This window comes from Gallus gallus, chromosome 4, assembly GCF_016699485.2.
Source record: "Gallus gallus isolate bGalGal1 chromosome 4, bGalGal1.mat.broiler.GRCg7b, whole genome shotgun sequence".
Taxonomy (NCBI): Eukaryota; Metazoa; Chordata; class Aves; order Galliformes; family Phasianidae; genus Gallus; species Gallus gallus.
In genome coordinates, this window is record NC_052535.1 from 74,056,585 (window position 1) to 74,080,340 (window position 23,756).

Consider the following 23,756-nt stretch of genomic DNA (forward strand, 5'->3'; position numbering starts at 1 on the left):
TGCCTCAGCATGGTTCTGGGCAACCTCTCTAGATGCTTGAGTGGGACCTTGAATGAGATGACCTCCAGAAGTCCTTTCTCACCACAGCCATTCTGAAATTTTGTGCAACAGAGGCTAGTTGAAGGCATTTTACCCAAAACTTCGTGTCTCTTCTTTGGATTTTAAGACAAATACTAGATTACATGAATGAAATTGGTATTTGGCAATATAGCAGGTCCTGGGATTGAGCCATGTTATCCAGAATGTTGACGTTGCCTTCATGTTCAAGAAATAGGTGCCATTCTTAACAATAAACCACATACAAAAGAAACAGAGATTACAACTGAAAAATTTAGACCTAAACTCACTGAAGGCAAGATGGATCTGGTTTTGAGGAGTAAACACCTAATGCTCTGAACTGTGTGTATATTCTCAGTGTTAAAGGTTTGAAGTTCAGACTTTAAATCACATTACTTTGATACAGCAGCAGCTTATCATCTACCATGAGAGAATGTTAAAACTTCAATCTTGAGTTTTTAGGGCTTGACTAGACAAAGCTATTGTTCACCTGAACAATAATTGGTGATGGTCCCCCTCCAGATTGAAAACTGGGCTAGAAGCTGCTTCTGGCTAACATCCCCGGGGTTCCATGAGGTCAGTATATTTTTATGCAGAATTCAGAGGGTAAACTCTTGTCACCACTGAATTAAATTGGAATTATTTCCATGATTAAACAAGAACAATATTTCATTCTTAGAAAAAAAAAAAATAATAATAATAAAAATAATAACTATTGTTATGCTGGACTTCCCAAATATCTAAAATAAACGTGGTTGTTTTTATATTTGGTTGTCCAGGCTTTGAGATGAAGTTATGCTGTATGAATTGTTTATGCTGATGAAACAAAAATAAATACCTAACAAAATATAAAAGGATAAGATGCCAAAGTTATTTTTGATTATTTAAATTGATAATTCCATTTTCACTCCATTGGACTTAATTAATTGTCTATTTAATCTTTCACAAATTTAGTATTGATAGTGGACAAATTAAATCCTAATATACAAGCATAAAACCCCTGTAGTTAACTGAAGTACAAAGTCTGCTAGTAGTAATAGGTATTGGATTAGCTCTGATTTTCTGTGTCCCTTCATTAGTAAAAGGATATGACTATCATTGTAGCTGATAAGGCATTTTAATTGATTTTTACCATTCATTTCTGGCAGAGTCACTCCTTTTCTCATTATACAAATTGATGTGAAATTAAACCATGTCCTGAGGAGAAAAAGGGATGAATCAACAATATTGATATTTTATGCAAAGCTGGAAGCTAAGGATTTTGATAGTATTAAAAATATGTTTGGTAAGGTTAGTGCAGATAGTGTGGGCAATGACAATGTTAAAATCAAAAGGCTATAAAGATCACTGTGAATAAGGTATATACTTGCAGGATATTTTAGTAAATTTCTCTTAAGCAGATATTTACCTTACACTATAAAGTAATTGTAGACATATGCTGATTTTCCACAATGTAGCCACAAACCCACACATTTTCTAGGCCAGACAGTAGGAGCCAATACTGCACAATTACCACAGAGTTTTATCCTAATACCTGTGCAATTAGTCCAATAGTTCACAGCTACATATCTTTGGCTTTCTGTCAGATGGTACTATGAAATCACAGTGCACACATACATACACGCTTAAATATATGTACCTATGTCCTGAGCAGATCTGAGATATGACAGGGTATTAAGCTCAGGAAGAAACTGGCAGGGTACATGCAGATTTAAATAACCATGTCTGTACCTTTCACTTACCTCAAAGAGAAGGCATTCACCAGAATGTTCAGTATTCCTCCATGGCAACAAAATGGGACAGTTATAGTCCAGCCTACCCATTATTCAGATGGCTCTGGAAACCTGTGGTAAGTATCTGGGAAGACTGTTGAGTGCAAGGATGGGGAACACATGGTCTGAGAGAAGCTGAGGTGACCTACAACTTGAGTTGTTATGACTTGTGGCCACTTTCATTTTATCTAATAATAAAATGAAGAATATGATAAGCCGTGTGTGGTTTGTGGCCCTCCAAAGGTGTTTGAAAGGCCTATTTGAAAAAAAGATAGCCAAGAGAGTACAAAATTACTTTGTATTATTTCCTGCACAGACATGGAGCATGAGTCAGTATACATCCCTTGTTTGCAATCTTTTGAATGGTGCCCTCTGTTTCATACATTATAATTATAAAGCAGCTTCAAAAAGAAAAGATCTAATTATGGAACTAGATAATAGAGCTGAAAAGAACAATCACATAATTTGGCCTTAAAATAGTTTATTAGGAAGCAGTTTAGTACTGTATACTAAGACATTTATAATATTATTTAGCAGAGTAATTGAACCTTATGGAGGATTCCCTGACACGGATGTCAACTGCTTTTGTTCTAGCTCGAAAAGTTACAGAAGCTGAGTGTGCTGTGGTAGGCTGAGCCTGGCCAACATCCAAGCACCCACACAGCCTGTTCGTTCTCTTCTCCTGTGGCATGGAGACAAAGTAGAAGGAAGGTGAGAAGACATATAGAATGAAGTAATGACAGTTCACAGTTTAGTAAGTGAACCAAAGCCACATGTGCAAGCAAAGCTAAGTAAGTAATTTAATTGCTATTTCCTATGGAGAAAGGTCCAGCCACTTGGAAAGTAAAGTCTAAGCACAAGTAGCAGTTACTTGGGAAGTGAAATGCCATAACCACAAACATCCACCTTTGTTCTTTCCCTGAGCTTTTACTGCAGAACACAATGTCCTACAGTATGAAATATTGCTTTGGTCTATCTTGGTCAGCTGCCCCAACTATATCTCCTCCCAGCTTCTTGCCCACCACTAGCTGTGGGCATGTGCACAAGGTGAAAAAGGGAAAACCTCCAGTCTGTGTAAGATCTACTTAGCAATGGTCGGAACACCAGTATGTTACCAGTACTGTTTTATCTACAAATGCAAAACATAGCATTACACAGCTGCTAAGAAGAAAATTAACTCCATCCCAACTAGACCCAGTACGTTACACAAACAAAAAGACAGAAGAGATTCCTCTCAGAAAATTGTGGCAAGAAACTAGACTTGGTTGGAGTAGAGGGGGAGCTTACAGATAGGAAACACTGTGTATTAGAGAAGGCAGCCTCTGGAGTAGCTCTGTCTGCATCACGGCATCAGGCCAACAGCCAGAAGCACGCCAGACCTCCAAAAACATTGCAGTACTGCTCTGTTTTGCTGCACTTTGAAAGTCTTTATGAAATAGTTGAGAACTGTTAAATGCAGTTCTACAGTTGCCATGCTTTGAAGTGTGATCTCTGTCCTCACTTCAGTCTGAATCAATGGCAAATTGTTGTGGAGTTTAATGACTTCAGTGTCTATTTATATTTACTAGTCAATACGCTCCATCTGGTTCTTTCCTGTCAAGCTAGTCATGTTATATGTCTAATTAATATTTATAAACACAAGTTGATGAACTGAATCAATTTGGAAATGGAGTATGGATCAGAAATATTCAATGTTCTCTTGTGTATGGATATTATTACACCAAAGTTGCTTACATTCTGTACCTAAAATCACAGAAAACAGGCAAAGGAATTTTCTCTGTACATCAACTTGCTGTCACATCTAACTTTGATTTGTAATTCTGATAACCTTAAGATAGCTTATGATCTTTGTTTATATAAAGGCAAGTTTCTTTTTCAGCAAATTTGTTAAGTTCAACATCTTCTTATCTTATCCTTAGTTTACTAATGGATAGTTCATACTCATGTGTTCCTGAGCCAACTTTGTCTCTGACCTCAAATTTAGCTCCTTCTTTCATATTTTTATTCCCCAAGCAGTTTGCATGTTACAGCTAGAAAGATAGCCTTCATTCTGTTCATCTTGTAGAAAATTGACTAGAGCGACACCTGTTTCAGATAATGGCTTAATAATATCTTTCATCTTTGTGCTAGTACAGCTCTATTGGTACAATCTGTTAAAATGCCAGTTCATTAATTCTTTTATAATTTTGCATCAATATCCATATTATTCATCTCAGTAACTTCCAATGAAATTCAGTCACCATGTTTTACTGAACTCTAAACATTGGGATTACCTCCTTTTCATGCCTGTCTACATTTTCCCCAGACCTGCTTTGCACAAGGTACGTGCCTCATTCTCTAGCTAAACCCACTGGGTCCAGGTGGGAGTGTCAGGCAAACAGAGGTTCTCTGCTGATATTTGGAGAATTCACAAGTGTGAAATGCCTGTGAAACAGGTGTGCATGTGCATATATACTAGTGAGCACTAAGACAGATCAGTAGTCAAGTAGGAGATCTGTGGAGCAGTTAGGAGGCCTTGGATCTGGACAGGATTATCAGATGGACAGAAGGGTCGTGCCTGTGTTTGAGGCATAGAATCACAGAAACATGAAATCATCGCACAATCATAGAATAGAATGACTTGGGTTAGAAGGGACATTAAAGATCATTTAGTAACCCAACCTCCCTGCTGTGGGCAGGGACACCTTCCACTAGATTGCCCAGAGCCCTACCAAACCCATTCTTGAACACTTCCACAGATGAGGCATCCACAACTTATCTGGGCAACTTTTTTCCATCTGCTGCTGACATTTCTGGTTTTGGCATTGCTATTCCCAATTCCTTTTCATTTTTACTTTGCAAATGAGTCATCTTAAGGCAAATTATTAACTTCTGCCCTGCACTGCAGGAGGTAGTTTTAACAGTGCAACCTAATGGGACCCACTTATGCATGATCAAAATATGGGAAAAAAAGATGCTGTATTTCTACATACCAGCCATGCTTGGGCTATATGCCAGTTCCAGGGCAAGAGAATGTCTTCTTCTAAAATCATTTATCTATTAGGGCAAAATAAGGAGTAAAGAGTGAAATATTGTAATTCATTAAGCAGAATAAAGTGTTAGTGAGCTTGTGAGAATGTTATGTCTTTCAGATATTAAATATTATATAAAGGAGACATAAATTCAGTCAGTCTTTTCTGTTTCAGCATAAGAATGAATACCTGAAAGCCTCCATTACTATAGCCGCTGTTGCAGATATTGTAGAGCACACCTAATGACAGTGCTCTTTCGTTGGTATGTCCTTATCTCCTCCTCACTTATGTTTGTCATTTTATTAATTCAGAAAACTGCTGTGAGGAACAACTTTTGACCAGGACACAAAAATGGAAGAATGGAAATTTCCATTTTCTACTGCTGTGTCTGTTTTTGTTGTTGTTGTTGTTTTGTTTTTTGGCTTGCATCCAGGAACATTAACTGAGATCATTAAACATAATAATTTGCCCAATTAATGAATGTGATATGAACACAACATAAGCAATACTATTTCACTGCTCCTTTCTTCTTCATTAGGATCCCTAATAACTTTTACTTTGTTGTCTCTTGTTAATAGATTTCATCCTTACATTCTTACACGCTACAGAAAAATTAGGAAGTTTATTTGGAATTTTATACAAACAGTTTTGAAATATGTATTTTTTTTTAACTCCCCATTTGTTCATTCTAAGTTAAAGATCAAAAAAGGAAAAGCTTTGAAAATAAGTGGTTGCTTACAGATCTGCTTATGCTATAACTGAACCTGATAAGCTTAAATAGATTTAGTGCTTTGAATCATCAGCCATGTTCAGGGCTGTTTCTTGCTGAACTGTTGTTTAGGGTTTTTACTCAAAGTTTCATCTTTTCCTACATATTTTATATCTGGAAGCTAATATAAGCTTTAAATGCTTAAGTGCTTTGCAAATATCATGGAAGAAAGTCACCTGGTCTGTAAAAGGGACACAAAATGGAGTGAGGGAAAAGCTACAGATGCCACTTAATCTTGTCAGCCACAAGTGAATCTCCATGGGATATTGTTGTTATGCATACCTTATCATAAGAAAAATTCAGGTAGATGTTGCACTCAGACATGGGGCATGATCTGTGACAAAACAAATTCCATTAGCCATGCTGCTCAGGAAACTGCTTTAGAGCACCCGTTAAGAATCACAAATATCTGAAGGCTATAGTTCAGATAAAATTTTTATTTTTTCTCCTAGGTTATGAGTTATATACATTGATGACTTTAGCGGTCCTTTTACTTCCAACTGTAACTTCCAACAGTTAAATTTTTATTGTAAGAAATCATTATTCCCCTCTCCTTTTCTGAGAAATGTAAGAGAAGGTTTGGCTTTCGTGGTTGTGAAAGGACAGCGCTGTTGTTGTCAAGTGTCTCTTCTGTTAATATTGCATTTGTTCCCATGTACCTTCTAACACTTCATTGATGTTTCTGGTAATTAAGTAATGCTCAAAACACAGATGTATGTTTCTCATACTCATTTCTAGAAGATACCCACACCTGGTTCTAATGGTAAGTAAAAGACTAATTAATGCTGTGGGCGCACAGCTTGGAGTGCAACATGTTCCTCAGAGTTGTAATGTGACTATTGAACCTACAGAAAGCCCAAAAATACTTAGCAGAGTGTTTGTGTCTTTTGGTAGTTCTGAAAACTGTGCCATCAGCATTGTAGAACAACAGAGCCATTAGTTTTAAAGAAAAGAGCTTCATTTAGAGAATGCATCGTTACAGGGAAAATTGCAAGGTTTTGCTAAAAACTGAAAGCTTTTATTTTTCTTTACCAAAAAGAAATAGGCAAAGTGTTGATAATTTTTGCAGAAAATGTGTTATCTGAAACAATTTTTTGGAGGGCAAAATTTTCTGTTTTCTGACAAATTAGTCAATAACAACAAAGCACAAGAAAATGCAGATTCCAAAAATATCTTTTATCCAACCGAATGGATGAAAATGGATGAAAAGAGATTTGATTTGGTATCTATTTGCAAATGTGTGGGGATGAGAATTAATAATTGGACCAATTTCATTTCAATCCTCCTATAATCCATTTGAGTTAATTTGATTCTACAAAGAAAGGTTTTTGCCTGTTTCCATGTAATTTTTAAGTATTCATATTATTTTAAAGCTCTTAGACAATCTATATTCTGGCATCCACTGATTAAATACTTTTTAATTTGATTTGAACAAAGGAAGATTAATTACACATCTTGCATTAATTCTTTCATAGAGATCTGGTACCTTGGGTACAGATCTACTGAAACATCTTGTTTATGACTGTGAACAGCTCAATCCATTATTTTACAGAAGATATTTCAAAATATTATGGACATTTATTAATATGAGAAATACAACCACTTTTTGTGAGCTGTACACAGCTCATAATTAAATATTTAATTATCTTATGTTAATTATTATATGAATTAAACAACATATGTAACCAGGTGTAGTAAAAATAGCCACTAACCTTTTTTTCTTGATTCTAAACTGGTTAGCATACACCAGGTTGTCACATTTCACTGCACCACTGCAAAGAATGACCTAGTTCTGTCTTTTGTTTTCCTGTTCCTTCTTTGCTAGAATATTAGAAATTAGAAATGTCTTTTTTTTTTTTCTTTTTTTTTGTACCGTAAGCTTTTCAGAATTTACCATGGAAAAAAAATACTGTTCAATTCTATTCATGCAAAAATATATGATTTATTTAATTTTTAGTGCTTCAGTTATGTCCAGGGCTAAGATACATACTACACAGGAAGTGAATGGAAGGTTTCCAACAACAGAGCTTGTATGAGAAACATTATCTTTCTAAGTCATTTGTCTTTACATGTATATGTGATGTATGATACCATACTAGTAGTGCAAATGGGTCTGAAAAAATTCACAGGTCACTATAAAATTCTTGTTTTGTAGGCATGTGAATTCCTCTTGAGTTTTACATAAATGAACATTCTGATGGAAGTTAGATTTATGGGCCATATCCAGTCCAGTGTAAAGGTAGAAAAATTTTTTTTCTTGAACAAAATAGGTTTGGGACACTAAATCTTTTGTTTTATCTTAGATTGCTATGAATTTCCTGAAGTACATTATGATACTGGAGGACCTAAGACATTATCTTTAGTATGAACTTTAGTTAAAATTTAATTGGATGGCTGTGCAACAGGTTTCATGGTCACTCCTTAAACTCCACACACAGCTGAGACAGAGAAGAATCAAAAAGACATTAAAATTATGCAAGCTTGTATTTTCACTCATTAAAAAAGAAAAGAAAAAAGTTACAAAACATGCTGCCATCTTTTGAAAGGGAGAATCTAGCTATTGCTGACATATAAGCCATAGACAAGTATTTCATTTTGATGAAGTTATTAATGAATGAACTCTTTCAGGAAATGTCTCAATTTAGACCATGGTTTCATGTTCAGAAGAAGGCACAAAAAAACCAAAAGAAAACGAAACATAAGGAAAGTGTCAGATTTAACAAAGCACCATCCTGTATGCTTGAAGATTTTTATTCCCCCCCCCCCCCCAATGAAATCTCAGTACTTTTGCTTCTGAGGTTTCAAATCCAAGAACACCTACTGAAATTCAAGAGGGATTGACGCAGCTGTTACCACTAACTGGAAATTATCTTAGATTGAGCCCTATATGAAAACACCTCTAGATGAGAAGACACATTTAAAATTTTGTATGATACTTGTTTCTAGGGGACAGATTTGTTGTTGTTGCTAATTAATACTAACTTCTTGTCATATTTGAGAAATATATGGGAAGGTGTGAGATTCTCTACTGGTAAATAGTCAGGCTCTCATCCTATTAGGAAAATAATTTCATTTCTTATTTTGGTGAGTAAGAGCAAAAACTCCTTTGCATGTTCTGACAGTAATTTCTAAATCTACACAGAAAATGTATGTTTTGAGTATGTTTCCCACCTTGGCTACAGTTCACAACCAGCTAAGTAATTTTAAGAGATGCATGTTTCTACACATGAAATAGTGACTATAGTATATACTAAGGGCTGGCATCTGTTTTCTGAAAATTGCAGAATAAAATGAGATGACTTGATTCCAATGAAAGGGATGGAGGAAAATCTCTTGTATCAGTTACAGAGAAATACAAAAAGAACTGGGTAAATGGTAGTTATAGATGGAAAATTCAGCAATGTTCATGATTAGTATCCTCAGGGGACCAGTAGCAGAAATTCCTTTTTAATTATTTTCCTTTCTAAATTAGTCAAGTTGAAATGCTGAAAAAGTGACTATCAGTGTCTGCATTCTGCTCTTCTAAAACCTCTAAGAGTTCTTCTTAAAGTAAATGCAATCTCTATAATTTCCTTTACCTAATAAGAAATTGAATAAATGTTTAAAGTATAAGATTACTAAACTCTTCATTAATTAAGTAGTTAACACTATCTTTTCTTGGATTCAAAGTCAGAAGTGGCTTAAGGTGGACTTAGAAGTTTAGAGCAGTTATTCTTTCTGCTTGTTTGATTGCATATCTGTGGAAATCTCATTACAAAGGACACCTTCAGTTCTCCTATGAAAGCTTATCTTCACATAGATGGGAATCAGCAGTATTATTTTGAATATTTGTAATAAAGTAACAGAAGTTAATGGATCTGGCAACTGAGATTATAGACCACCTTGTTGTTTGCTCACGTGCTTTAAGAGCAAATGAGTGTTAAATACTGTTTTAGTAAAACACAGATGATTTGGCTATGAATAGTAGGTGTTAATAGTGTTTAAGATATTACATGAATTTAAAATGCTGCAATAGGTAGATAGAAAGTGGGCAGTTGTTTACTATCACCTGTATGCAAATGCAAATTCCAAAATAATTAGGAAAATTTATTGTACTAATGTGAAGAGATTTACTCTCTGAAGGATAATAATGTATACTATAATTTCTTGACATAGTTGTTATTATTTTTAGGATAGAATTGAATTAGTATTCTGGAATTAATTGATTTTCATTGTTATTGTTGCGTAGAAATATTGAATTTATCTTTTTCTTCGGAATCTGATGGTTGCTAAGGAAACCACTTGCATTTTATTGGTGGGTATGGCATAGCCCTTAGATGTAAAAAGAAAATAGGCAGACATGTTTACAACTACCTTACTTCTACTCAGAAAGAACAGTACATTTTAATAATGAATGATCCTCATCTATCTTAATTTATATATTTGAATACAACAAAAATACCTTCACTCACAGACTAGCCTGGCCTTGGTACTGTTATCGCCTTAGACTTACCTGAATACGTGGGCTCATTTGGATCTGGCAGTGTTCTCCAGGCCTGCCCTACTTCCTTTCTCAGGCCCAACTTTAATGGGAGCTGTTCCTGCACTCTGCTGTTGGCCCTTGCTGCTCCAGTACAGCATGCACATCTGAGTCACTTCACTTGATAGGCACTCTTCCAGCTGAAAATTCTTCAAATGGGAGCAAAAGGAAGGTTTCCTGTGATCACAGCCACAACCTGGATCTACTCTTTGGTGCAAACTTTTGCAGGGTTGTTCCAGGATGAAGAGGCTATAAAGTGAACAAGTAGGTCAGTGCTTGCTGCGCTTGGTGGAAATCTTGCCTTGCCTCTCTGTGAGGTGTCACTGTGGAGTTTATCTCTGAAGGGGAATACAAATAGTACTGAAAAGGAAGACTGAGTGAAGAAGTTCTTTGCTGCAAAGCAGCTTTGGCCTGGCAGCCTCAGAAGGACCTTGGGGCCCAGAGCTCTGCTTGAAGAAGTCAGCTGGAGCACGCAGCAGTGATATGGTGGCTGGTTTCCTCACCTGCTTTGAGCCCAGGTACCTGAACCTCTGGTGGGAGGAGACTACAGTTTGCTGATGTACTTGGGCCCTGAAACTGAGAATTGTGAGAGGGACAACAAGAGCAACTGGTAGCAGCCTGTTGCATTGGTGAGCCCAGCCAACATCCTGTCCAAAAGTCATAGGCAGGATTTTGATCCTGACCTATTTTGTTCATTTCTGACTTCGTTTAATTCTTAATCAACTCAGGAAAAGATAGGGAATTGTCAACAGTTTACGGGCTGGTTTGGCCCAGTTCCATGACTAGCAAGGTGGAGGAACCCAAAGTCCCGTGCCCTGGGAAAGGGAAAAAGGGGAAAAAAGGGCAGGGAGATGGACCTCTTTGTTATTGGTATTCCACATCATGACATCATGTAGTGCACAGGGAGTTAAAGGGTTAATGCTCCAGGTACCCAGAACTATTCATGATATACTGAACTGGAGCATTAACCCTTTAACTCCCTGTGCACTACATGATGTCATGATGTGGAATACCAGTAACAAAAATTATGAAACCAGGGCAGGAATACCTGTAACTCCTATCAGTCACTGGGAATTTATGTTTTTACTTGGTTACCATGCTTATAGGAAAGGCTAGATACACAAAAAAAGTTAAAAGGTAGCATAGACTACAGAATCACCTCAGTTATTGAACAATTATAACAACAGAGGCAAATAATAGTTTACCTTGAGACTACTTTCCCAACTTCTGTGATGTTTCAAAAAATGTGAGTATGTAAAGCCTTATGCAAGAATGAAGAGTAAAAGAAAAGTTATGATCAGTTATTGTGAACAGCTTACCTGGGTGTTTCAGAGAGTTGGAGGCAGCTTGCTCCTTTGAAGAATTAAGTTCTGGCTGGGTTACAGTTATGGAAAATAGCTTCTGTAAAACTAATGTAGCTGTTAAAGTGAATTTAATTAATTCAGATGGGCTGGAAGATATGATCTGGGAAATGCCACCTGCAGCTGTGACTCACTTCTCATTAATTTTCTAGGAGTCTTGGGTTTCTGATCCATCTGGATACTGTTATTTAGGATTATAGTTGGGCTTAAAGTCCTGGAAACTAGGAGCTGTTATTTTGATAGGAGTTTAGCTAGGCCAGCCATATGAACAGTGAGTAGCTAGAGGTTAACAAGAAAGCATTGTTCTTAGTTCTCCAGGTGTTTAGAGAAATTCTTGTACAGTTACAAACAGTGGTAGATTATTAAATGTTGTATTTGCAGAGAATGTTGCTTGCATAGCAATTCTATTATAAAATCGCAAAGCTTAGAAAGGGAAATGATTAACTAAAATTGGTTCATATGAATAATTTCTGTCCTCCTTATACAGAAGACCTGTGAATCTTGCCTTTCTACAAAGATTTTTCAATGTAAAGTTTCAGAAAATCAGGCTAATAGGATCAGTTCAGATAATTTGAGTGATGACTAGAAAACCTTTTTATTTTCTCTCTCGATCTGCAGTGTCCTTGCTTACTTGAATTAGTATGTATACAGTTAGGATTAGAATGGGGTTCTAGATGGGTAAAGTAGATTCACACTTTAAAAAAAAAAAAAGTCAAGCAAAAAAATAGCACTACTGCCAACTGAATCTTCTGGTTTTTGACAATGCTTGCTTATATGGAAAGTTACTGAAGACAATATGGAAGACTTATGTCTTTGGCAAGAAAAATCTCTAGAGCCTCTTTACCAGCTGCTGAATTTCACTTTATTCTGTGTAAGCAAATTAGAAACTGTTATCATTCAGTGACAATGCTTTTTCCTCAATTTTTGGAACTGTGCTGCTTGCCTGAGAAGAATGCTATTGGTAGGGTTAAAATCTGCTTACCAGCTTTAGGAAGAAGGTTTTTCAAAGCTGTTTCAACTCTTCAATTTTGTGAGTTTTAAGAACTATATAGAGTTCTGGTTTTTTTTTGTTGTTGTTGTTTCTTTTCTTCTCCTGGGTTTGAGAACCCTATTTGTTACCTACTTTATGTGCCAGGCTAGAGTTTGGGTTACAGTTACACCTTGATGTGCCTGCAGAGGAAAGACTATGGATTCAAGTCCTTCACTACTTGCATTCTATTCAAATCACTTACCTTCAGTTTTCAAGCAATACCGATTAGCTTTCATTTGTGGAAAAATTAAAAGTTAGGCTAGTTTGCAACACCTAGAAAAATGAACTTGCAACTGCTATCAACATAATGAATTTTCTAGTAATGCTGAGTAATCTGTCTTTATAGAGAAATTATTTTTGAAGTTGCACTTTTTTTTTTTTTAAACAACGATGTGGCTTTATTTCTTGATTTGTGCAATCTCAGCGTAGCAGGACAAGGAATAGTATGTATGGGTTTAAGTATGTTAGTATGGCATTCTAAATTTTAAAACAAACTTGAGCTGAAGAAGTGCTTGAGAGTTCACTGCTGTTGTCAAGTTTGTATGTGCAATGTCAAGGACATCATCTAGATCTGAATTTAGTGGTGCTATGCGCTGAAATAAAACAATAGCTGCAGCTCATTGATTTCCCGGAGGAGGAATCTCTGGCACTTTCTTTGTGATAATGAGTTGTTTCAAGATAGATTTTTCAAGTCAGTAAGTTTAAAGATTGACACAAACTAATAAACATTTGACTCCTTGGAATTTAGCAATTTTCCACATGTCTGATACTTGACTCCTTACAATCTTTATCCAAATCCAGTGCTGACCATGACCTTAGCCTTCCTAAGTAGTAGATGCCTCCAGGCTACTCATCCAGTGAAGTATTATTCATGCTACTTCAGAGAGCCAAAAGGCTGTGGGATACTTGTAGAGCTTGCTCTTCCAAATCGTGGTGTGAACCTCTTAATGTAATATGATAGTAACTCAGCTCTTTACTGAATCTTCTCTCTTCATCCTGGACTTCACAAGAGACTCACCACTTCCGTAGGTAAAATGTGAATGTAAACCAGTCATCTAATCCCATGTTTAAACCTAGTCTACAAGAAGGGCAGGTAGGAGAATCTAGGGAATTACAGGACTCTCTGAGTTTGGTGCCAGGGAAGGTTATGGAGCAGATCATATTGAGTGCCATCACATGGCATGTATGGGACAATCAAGTGATCAGAAGCAGCTAGCATGGGCTTATGAAGGGCAGATTCTGTCTGACTAACCTGAACTCCTCCTATGACAAGATGAGCTGTTTAGTATATGAGGGAAAGGCTGTGGATGTTGTTTACTCAGATTTAGAAATGTGCTTGACAGTGGCTACCACAGTATTTTCCTGGAGAGATCGGCTGCTCATGGCTTAGATGATGTACAGTTCACTGCATGAAGCCATCGAGATGGCTGGACTCCTAGCAAATGAAGTCCAATCCAATTGGCAGCTGATTGCCAGTGGCATTCCTCAGCACTTGGTGCTAGGTCCAGTTTTGTTTGATCACTTTTTCAGTGATCTGGATGAGAGGATGGATCACATTCTCAGTTTCACAAATGATACTAGGCTAGGTGGCTTTGTTGATCTCCTTGAGGGCAGAAAGGCTTTGCAGAGGGATCTGGTTAGGCTAGACTGATGAGCTGAGTCTAACATCACAACATTCAATGAAACTGAGTGCTGGGTCCTGCGCCTAGATTGTAACAACACCATGCAACAATATAGGCTTGAGGAAGAGTGACTAGAAAGTTGCCCAGCAAAAAAAGAATCCAGGGGTGCTGATCAACAGTGAGCTGAACATGAGCTAGCAGTGTGCCAAGGTGGCCAAAAAAGTCAATGGTATCAGACATAGTGTGGCTAGCAGGACTAGAAAAATGATTATCCATCTGTACCCTGCACTGCTGAAACCACACGTCAAATACTGTGTTCAGTATTGGTCCCCTCACTACAGGAATAATATTGAGTTGCAGAAATGCACCTGGGGAAGTGCAATGAAGCTGTTGAAGGCACTAGAAAACAAGGCTTTAGAGAAATGACTTAGGTAGTTGGAGTTGTTTTGGTCTGGAGAAGAGGAGCCTGAGGGAAGACCTCATTGTTCTCTACGTTTACTTCTAAGGAGGTTGTAGCATGGTCAGTGTTGGTCTGTTTTCTCAGGTGACAAGGATGTAAGGAAATGGTCTCAAGTTGTGCTAGGGGACATTTCAATTGGACATTAGGAAGAATTTCTTCATGGAGAGGACGGTCAAACATTGAAATGGGCTGTGCAGGAGGTGGTGGTATCCCCAACCCTGAAGGTATTTAATAGATGTTTGGACTTGACACTAAGCCACATGGGTTAGTGATGGGAATCAGTATGTCAAGTTGATGTTTGGACTTGATCTTGAAAGTCTTTTCCAACCAAGATGATTCTATGATTTGTTTAAAAGGTAATAGCTTTCCGCTTATTTCTTTAGGCATGACATACAGTAAGAGAGGCCTGAAAACCTCAAATGCTTACTGGAGTCACTATGCTTGCAAGAGGCAGCAGGGGAACCCTTGAAGTGTGTAGAGGAAAGGCTTTGAAAAACTAGAGCATGCCCTTTACATAACTCAGAGAGATTTCTCCATGGACCTCTTATCCTCATCTATCTGAAAGTTAGTGTAAAGATATATGGCTAAATTTTCGGTTTAAGTATTACCTCCAATATTTGTTAACCTATCAGTTCTGCTATTAAGGACTCATCATATCTGTCATCTGTGAACTACCTTCTCATTTGCATACCCTAGAATGCTATTGAGAATTTCACCTGAGATAATTAGCCACTCTCAATTGGAGTAAAGTCATTTCATATGTGTCATTGGATGAGAGCAGACATGTTTGTAGTTAATGTGGAGCAGCTAACAGAAAAAACTGCAAAACATCTGTACCAGGTTAAACTCACAGTCCATGTAATATAGTTTCCTGTTAATGATACTGGCTGATGCAATAGTGTATAAGAAAGATAATGAAAATAGGACAGGTTTATAGTGATGTTTTCCTCAATATTCTTTCAGCTTCAGAACTCTGTGATTCAGAGGTTACCTCTATCAAAAGCCTTTGAGTTCGAATGTACTATTCCATATACATGTCCAACTACTACACTGGGGAATACTTGCGGTTTCTTCAGTGATGGTAATATTTGATACTAGGCCAAATCAACCTGAAAGAAGATGAGAAGTAAAAGGTGCTTGCAAAAGCAGAATTGTAGTACTTCAAATGAAATGAATGTCACCATCTGATGCTTTTGTTAATCTGCGTATGAAACAAGAATTAAATACCCTAATACAAATCTTCCTGGAACAACATGTAGCCTCATGGCAGAATGACTGTTTGGCTTGTAGTTCTGTAGAAAGTACTGAAGCAATAGAAGTCACCTTGAGAGCAGATGGAACACAATCAAAGATTAATGGCAAATTTATGATCCTTTTAAGAACAGAAGCCAAATAAAGTCAAATTGAATCATAAATTTAGAGGCTTTACAGGATCAGAACATGTAAAAGTAGTCATTATTGGTAAAATAAATTTGGCTAACGTGACTAAGAATGAAAGCATTCTGAAAGGCTGCAGAATGAGTTCTGGGCCAGCTTTACTAAGCAATTATAGGAGGAAAAAATGGAGCACAGCAGAAGATGTAGGCCTTCTAAGATTAAAAAAAAAAACAAAAAAACAAAAAAAAAAAAAACGAGAATTGTCTACCTGTGGTCTTTGGGAATTCTGAGTAAGATATTGAATAGCAGTAAATCTCTCTGTCATAGAATAACTTTGCGTTCCCTGTGTAGTACTATGCGCATATTTAACAGTTTATGTGAGAAGTACTATTGAGGTCTAGGCTCATCTAGTCATGTAGCACAAACAACAAACAAAAAACTATATATTTTTTTCTCAAATTGTATTGAAAGAAAGCTGTAAAAGAAATTCTTCTATAAAATGCTGCTGATATGTGATGTTTGTTTCCAAATGTTTATCAAGGAGTTTATTATAGATTGCACTAGCGGTGAAGATATATTACCTTCAAGTATGCCAGCCAAAATTATGTCAGTTTCTCCGTGCTCTCTAGATCTTTCACATTCTAACTAAAACTAGAAATTTCAGACTTAACTGACTCCACATTACCTTGTTTTAGGTAGTGAGAGTCTGTAAACAATAACAAATGGGAAGAAAATGAAACAGGAAATTATGCATTAGTACAGTGTTTCATAAATTTACCGGAGGTGTTGCATTGCAGCACCAGGTATTGCTTTAGAAATAAGAAATGAAATGAGTTCAGAAAATATACTGAAGGACTGTAGCTGCAGGAAGTTTGATGGACAGATGAGTTTTCATCTAGTATTTCATAACTATTAGGTCAATTGAACTTTTGTGTTTTCAGGTTACTGATCTGGAATTAGTGGTTTTATTTATATTCTTTTCATTATTATCAAGAAACCACAAGTGAGAATAAGAAATTGTTCTTATTTTGAATTTAGTAATTGCATAAGAAAGAAGACTTTAAAATCTAGAGTCCTAATTCTATAAGTGAACACTTTGATCGCAATGAGAATTCTGTTGATATCAACAAAACTTAATATAGAAATGCTATCTTTGCAGAAACAGCATCAGGATCAGAGCTGAAGTGATGGCAAGCTGGAAACAGGCTGTAATGAGCTGAAAAGAAGGAGCATGAAGGTAAAAGTGAGAAAATATGCCTACATTAGATAAATAATATACATACTAAGATGCATTTAATTCATTTTTCTACTTATTTGAAAACTGTAGACTCACAAAAAAATACCACCAGCTTGTTCAGAAAGTGATAACAACACTTAGATGTGGCTGTCTATTTTGCTGTTGATTCAATGAGTTGACCCCCTCTGAAATTATACATCTTGAATCCTACAAATACATAATTGAAAGTGACTGCTTTATGGAAAGGCTGTAACTAATACCAGGTTTTGGATTCTGTAAGGTAAGTTACAGTAACTATGTATAAATATATCCACAGTAAAAATTCAAACCTAGAATTTCTACATTGCTTGTAAACATAGATCCAGGATAAGCAAGCACAGTATCTTTTTTTCGTGAGAATATGTATCCACAGTTATTCTTGTGAGACCTAAGCAGAGCTAACTCATTATTTTAAGACGTTAGAGGAGAATGTGAACTTTTCAATTAATTGCATAGCATTACACAGGTGGTACTCAATCCAATGTGTTTCCTGTGAATGTTTTGGTCATTATTAGCTCAGATCACAAACAGCTTAGGGGGATTTGCAATCCTGTCAACTTTAAAAGCAACTTGTACAAAGTGAAACTTTCCACTGAAGACAAGACACGCTACAGCAAGAAGGCAAGAGGTATGGAGTTCAGAGTAGTAGGTATCTCTGTATGGCTGCTGTTAGACTTTTGTCTACAGAAGGACAAACTGGGATGTTGCTCCATACTTTCAGAACTGTGTGTTCATTTACATTAGCAATCAGGAAATTAAAGAGTGGAAATACTTGTAAGTTATGATTATCATAATTACACAAGTCTAGAGCCAATTAATGTCTCCTGAAAAACAGAGGTAGTAGATACTTGCATTTCAGTCCAAACATTTCATACAACTACTGATTTTACTTTATCATTAATCTTAATAATTTTTGGTTGCATTTAGGAGATCAATTTAAATCAAGAAACAGTACTAAATAGAGCATTAATTTATGGATAATAGCAGAAAAAGCAAAGAGAAGAGAAATGGATGCTTTTAACGTAGGTAAGAGACTGGCTAGTGAGTTAAGAAAAAAAATCTGTTCACAACATTTTCTAACGTAATTTTAATGTTGTATTTCTTGTAACCAACTTCAAATTTTATCTACTAATTGGTACCTATTATCTAGACACATAAGAAATGTAGCTTTCAGAATATAACTTATTATTAAATATAATAGACAACTTTCTATTTTAAAAAATGACATTAAAAGAGTACAGAAACACTTTTTTATCTACAGGAAAATATCTTAAAAAGAATCCAAACTGCACAGGTTGTGTAACAGGAGAATGAAAAATAGGCACCAAAATTACTGTGATCCTAACTCTAATTAGATATTACCAGATACTGTTTCAACACACTGAGTATAGATTTTGTTCAAGAGAAGTGTCCAAAAGTGTAATTTATTACTTTCTACATTAGGAGTTCAAATTCCCTAGGAAATGAAAATTGTTAAGATGGGCAATTTCACTTTAATCTATTTCTTCTGTATTAACAAAGCTATTAGGTAGCAGAAAGAACGTATGCTTAATGACACTAGTGCAGTAATTTTCTCTAATAACATTTTTAAAGCTGCTAGTCTTCTTTTAGATTTCTGTTTTGCCTTTAAATACTCAAGGAAAATGTTTTTCTTGAGTGGATATTAATTGCTATCAATGAAAACACATGTGAACTTTGAAAAGAGACAATGCTAATCTTGAGTTTTCACAGAGCCATTCTGTTGCTTTAGCACAAGCAAGTTTAATTTAACAGGAAGGACTTATGTGTGTAGTAAGCTGTTCACATTGATTGTTATAGCAAAGCCTTCAAACTGTAGTCTGCAGAGTCTGGACAAAATTGGTAAATGAACTGTGATAGGTACCATCACTTCCAGCTACAAAACATTTTCATGTCTGTGGCCATGTCATGTGAAATGCCTTCTCAGGTAAGTCAGTTAAAATGTTTGATAGAACTGCATTTTTCATACAAAACTTGCTATTATAAAGGCTTCTCTACATCTTCCTTCATTAAAACATGGTTAAACTTGCACTGATTCAATATGGCTGAATGGAAGCCATTAGATGTACATTTTGTCATACTTCAATAAGTATTATGGCTTCAAGAAACAGAGCTTGTGAGATATCCGTTTGAAAAAGTATAAAGGAATTAATTTGCACCCACATTTTGTGTGCTTTTTTTCTCCTAAGTTAAGGTTGGCTGGAGTTATTACCTATTTGTTTGATAATGTTCTATGCCTGCACTGTATTTCCTTCGGGAAGAATATTACACAGATCTAACAATTTCTGAAAATATTAGTTTGAATTTTCTTTAGGAAGTTAGTACAATTTCCTATCCTGGTGGACAGAATGCATTTAGAAGAGACCTTCTACTAGTATATTTTCTCTTCTCCATGTTTTTTCCACATGTGCACCACTGGTAAATTATTACAAAATGATGTATATTCAAGGGTTTGAGTTTAGTGTGTATTAAGTATAGGAAATACTATAACATTATAAACAATGTGAGACAGTTCTAAAGTTAGCTTTTATTACAGATGCTGCCAATAGTTTATCAATGAAGTGTTTTAATGCATACAGAACACCTCTGGCCCAATCAGTAAAGCTACAATTCTCAAATATACTTCATATCATGACTGCTAAAAAAAAAAACACGTAAAGCACCTACAAAATGTTACTAGGAAGATGGCTGGAGCTTCATAAGAGAGATGTATATATGCAGTTAATTTCTGTGATGACATTCCTAAGCTATTCGTGAAGAAAACAATAACTTTTGACACTTTGTTAACTACGCATTGATTTCATTAGTGATATCTAAATTCAGAAAGTGGCTGAGTAATTCCATCTATTCCCTCAGTTATATGCCAAATCAAATAATACAAGTCGAAATGAATATTACATATATTCAGTCAGTATTATGTATAGTAATGGAAGTGCATGAATACAGGGTAGAAAGTCCGCAGATAATAACAATTTGCCCCCTTTTGCGTGAGTAGAGTACTGCATCTGCCAAGACTATGGAATCACTTTCTATCTCTTGCGTGGATAAAAATTGAGCCCTCCTGGCTTAGGAGATGCTCATCGTTAAAGGCTGATTGAAGTACTTTGGTAGCAGCTGCTGCAAGCTGTGCTTTGATGATGCTAAGCCCAGGGATTGTTGGTTTGTTTGTTTGTTTTGGTTTGGTATACTGAGCCTCTTAGGTCTCTATTCTTTCTGCGTAACATTTCTGAGTTAATGAAAATATTTTTGTTCAGGATTATTTAGTTTCTGCAGAATTGATGAATTTGTCTCTTCTCATTAGTTTTACAAATGGAATTTTTTGTTTATCAAATGAACTATCTTGGCTGCTCTATACTTACATTTCCTGACAGTGATACTATGTCAGCTACTCTAATTCAGTTATTGCTTACATTGTTTTTGGGGTTCTTTCCATGTTGGGTGAGTTGGTCCCCTAACCTGAATTTAGGAAGGGCTGAAACTTAATATTAATCTTATGGCTTAGCACTTAGATATTAAGAAATAAAAATAATCCAAAATAATTTGAATAATGTAGGGATCAATTGAAGAATAACAAAGTCTTAAAAAACTAAGACTTCATTGCAATAGGTGCATTTGAAAACAGCATTAAGAATTAGTAATAATTGCTTTTTTTCCTCTGTTCTAGTACAGAAAAGGCCACAAGTGCCTGTTCAAATATATATTATTTGTTGGCAGATTTTTTTTTTTTTTAGTAACAATATATAGACTAAAATTTAAAAAAGACAAAGGCAGTTGAAGTTCAGACACCGTTCTATGTTGAATTGTAGGGGAGAGGGACACCCTAATCATATATCAGTGTAATACATAGGGAATACTCCCAGTATAATTTTCAGGTTCTTCTCAATGTTTTGGAACACTGTGGATTCAATCTGAATAGGGTGTGCCTGGAAGAAAGCCTTGTAGGATGTCTTAAAAGCTGACATGAACTAAATGCTCTGTGCTATAATATCTACAGGTCTTCATTAGCAGTTTGATTAAATCAATTTGTATGTTGATTAACAGAGGGAGCAGCAAAACTGTACTTCTGCAATCCACTACTGATTGATTGTTAGCTCATTAGCTAACTTATGAACAGTTTTCTTCTGTTAGTAGTAAAACCATTATTCAAAATTTTCTTTTAGCACTGCAACTTTAAGCACTTAAATGCACATGCATTTATTTGGATTTATTTAATTATTTACCTATTCGATCATATTAGATTTTTTACTTTTATCATTAACCCCATGGTTGCATTTGTAAACATCAACAGAACAAATTCTTTCCACTCAGTTACACTGCTAATATTTCTAATTTTTTTTCTAAATACATGCAGATTGTGTTACTTATGGTTCACAGTTTTACTGCATTTGAGAACATTTTTTATTTCTCCAAAGTATTTAGAAATGTTCAGCTATCTTAAGAAATCTTAATCTCAGAGATGTCTGGAATAGTACACGTTGGTAGTATTTTCCAACAATATTACTTAGGCTCAAGGGAAAACAACTTCCATGTTTAATAAAGCAAAGATCATACTATATGTAAAGCGTGAGCATGAAGAAAAAATATACAGACTGTAGGATACATGAGGAAAGGGAAGAAGACATTGGAAGCACACGGTGTTACTACATACTCATGATAAAGAGCTAGAAGGTTTTTATTATGCTTTCTAGAGAAAATGGTGATGTGTTTCTAATAATAGCAATCATTAGGGAGTAAACATTATCTCATAATTCTTCATCTAAGTTTCAGGAAACGTACCAGAGCAACTTGACTTTGACAGCTGGACTAAAATCTTAGTGAAAGAGAGTTGTCAAATGATATTATACTAAACACCTTCATCCTTTACATTTATACTTCAGAAAGTCATGTTTTCTTTTACATGACACATGAGGAATGAAGCTGCTAGCATTGGCCAAGAAGTCTTTCCTCCAACTCCAGTCAACTGAAAATCAATGAATTACAACTTAGTTGTAAATTGTTACCTCTATGACAACTAAAGAAATATAGAACTTAAATTATGGTTGTAAAAAGATTGATGCTTCCTTATTTTCACTAGTTCATAACTTCTAAGGAGAGAAATCCTTATGAAGTAATTGAAGTGGTGTTAAAACATATGGGTGAAATAAAGCCTAATCCGGTCTTCTATTTTTCTTTTTTGGGCTTAGAGTTGATAGAGACAGAAACTGTTAGTGACACCACTATTTGATTGAATTCTGATGTCACAATTCTCATTCTTTGAAAACACTATAGTAATTCTGATATTTATGGTAAAGAACAATTTATTTTGACTGTAAGGCCTTTGTTCTTCAAATAAAATTAAACCAAATAATTTAAAACTGCTTACAGTAAGGTAATTCTCCTGTGGTAACTATGACCAAACATATAAGTAGGGTGAAATGGAGCTTTAAACATAATGATTTGATTTTTTTTTCTCTGTGTTAATGAGTTTCATTTGTTTATTACAGTATTTTATCTATTCGGACAGCTATTGACCTCTCTCCTGCAATGGTTCAGCTTTCACTGTTGAGTAAGAGTACTACTTTTGCTTTAATACACAAATCCCTCCCAAATTTCTCATTAAAAACCTTGGATTTATTTATTTTTTCTCCCAGTGAAGTACACCTGTGGGCTCCATGCTTGCAGCTGCCTGAGATAGTCATCCAAATATGCCACCCTGCCTCTACCAGCCTGCCAACAGAAGCAGTGTGTTCATGCTGGGCTTTTCAGCTGTGTGGCAGTGCCACATAGACCTTCTGTGACTCAGCCAAAGACGAAGTTCATGTACAAGAAGTACATCTCAGGTCTGGGTTTTCTTGTTTGGCTTTTTATTCATAGGTACATAGCACCAAAATGTTTCTTCTAAGTGTTCTTGCTGAAAGCTGTTCAAACGTGTATTGTCTGGAAGAAGACTGACAAAATTATAACTTAGAGCTGTCAAGCTTTACCACCATTACACCTCCACTCAGTTTTTGTTAATTCTGCTACATTGGCTGTTAGACTTAAACCATGTATTACACAGACAGCACTGAGACCAGTGAGACAGGATGGGAATAAGGATTACAGGGACTGAAGACTTGGAACAACTTTTTTCTGCTTTTAAGAGGTTCTAGACATGAAAACTGTTTTTCATATGTGAATGACTGAAGTATATAACCTCAAAATAATTGACATGAAAAAAAAAAGGAAGCATTTTCATAACAAGTACATCAGTTTGTACCTAAACAGGAAAGTCTGCAGTAGAATTAAGCACTGAATTATCTTGCTGAAATTAAAACCACAAAATCTCTTTGTTTAGTCTGTCTTAGTGAAACTAATATCAAGCTTTGCTTTGAGCAATGGCATAATAACAAATTCCCTATTCTATGAGGACAGCAGCAAATCAAACTGGTGTATCTACACTTGCATCTGAAAATTGTGTATATCTTGGTAGATAGTCATGCCTGAGGCTAGGTTAGCTCATTCACGG

General features: G+C 35.8%; 1 long non-coding RNA gene across 1 annotated transcript; it reads left to right on the forward strand.

Moving 5' to 3' along the window:
* The first annotated feature begins 1,712 nt into the window (after window positions 1-1,712).
* Window positions 1,713-23,050, forward strand: LOC112532426. The gene is made up of 5 exons (XR_005859496.2): window positions 1,713-1,906; window positions 2,424-2,540; window positions 17,138-17,215; window positions 18,182-18,280; window positions 22,903-23,050. It is a non-coding gene; the product is annotated as an uncharacterized LOC112532426 (long non-coding RNA).
* The last annotated feature ends 706 nt before the right edge of the window (window positions 23,051-23,756 follow it).